Source organism: Suncus etruscus, chromosome 16 (genome assembly GCF_024139225.1).
Source record: "Suncus etruscus isolate mSunEtr1 chromosome 16, mSunEtr1.pri.cur, whole genome shotgun sequence".
NCBI classification, from domain to species: domain Eukaryota; kingdom Metazoa; phylum Chordata; class Mammalia; order Eulipotyphla; family Soricidae; genus Suncus; species Suncus etruscus.
In genome coordinates this window covers 42,276,293-42,277,392 of record NC_064863.1, presented here as the reverse complement: position 1 = coordinate 42,277,392, position 1,100 = coordinate 42,276,293, and positions in this window count along the sequence as shown.

Genomic DNA, 1,100 nt, shown 5'->3' with positions numbered 1-1,100 from the left:
CCAGAATAATAAACTATAGAAAATTATTCCTGCCTGCATGTTTATATACTGTGAAAATTTTTCTCAATATTAGCTCTGGAAACATATTCATTTACCTTTATTATAGCACTCAAGGCACAATTATTTGCTTACCCCATTGCACTTACAATGTCAGTTCTTAGAGCAAAATGGAACATTTCCTCCTGTTTATATCAATCATACAGACATTACAATATCTTTGTTAAAGAATTAGTAAAATGGAAAGTTATTTATATGTGCAAAATTATTGAGGGAGGATACTAATTCTGAGTGTTCTGGGAATAAGGCAGGGCTCAAGGAATATCTCAGTGCATGACTATAAAAACCACTTGCTGCATTGCAAACAAGAAGCCATGAGTTCAATCCTCAGTGCCATCTATATGCATCAAATGCTTTTCTGCAGTACTTTTTGCTGTCTGGGATCCCCAAATGTGTATGCAATTTGGGGCACAAGTGTGTGCAAGCACCATAGCTAAAGTATGCAGTCCCCCATGAGCACAAGTAAAAGATCTCAAGACAAATCATCTGGGCATTGTGGCCCAGAGTTCAACCTTGGGCAAGCAGGTGTGTAAATCCAGTGGTCCTCAACCCCTGGACACCAAAACCAGAATTAACTACAGCCGAAGTACCACAACTAAGTGTAATTCCTAGTCAACATGTGTGAGCACTGCAGTAAACTTCTGCCACCTGTGGAGATAGGCTTAAGAGGCTTGTCTTGCGCACCCATTCAAATTTCCAGCACCACATATCATGGTGCTGAGAGTACCATCAGGGTCAGTCCTGGACAAAAATTCAGGAATAGCTCTGAGCATGGCTAACATACACCTCTTCTCACACACACACAAAAGAGTACATCACCTCCAGCAAGTACCACAAAGATAAATGTGACTCCCTAACCATTGCAATGATCCCATAGACTAGGGAAGAGAGAAATAAATAAATGTTGGGGTCAGAGAAATACCATCTTTCACATGGTCGATCCAGGTTCGATCTTGGGCATCCCATATGGTCCCCTGAGCCTGCCGGGAATAATTCCTAAACTCAGAGCTAATTCCTAAACTCTGAGCACAACCAGTTGTGGC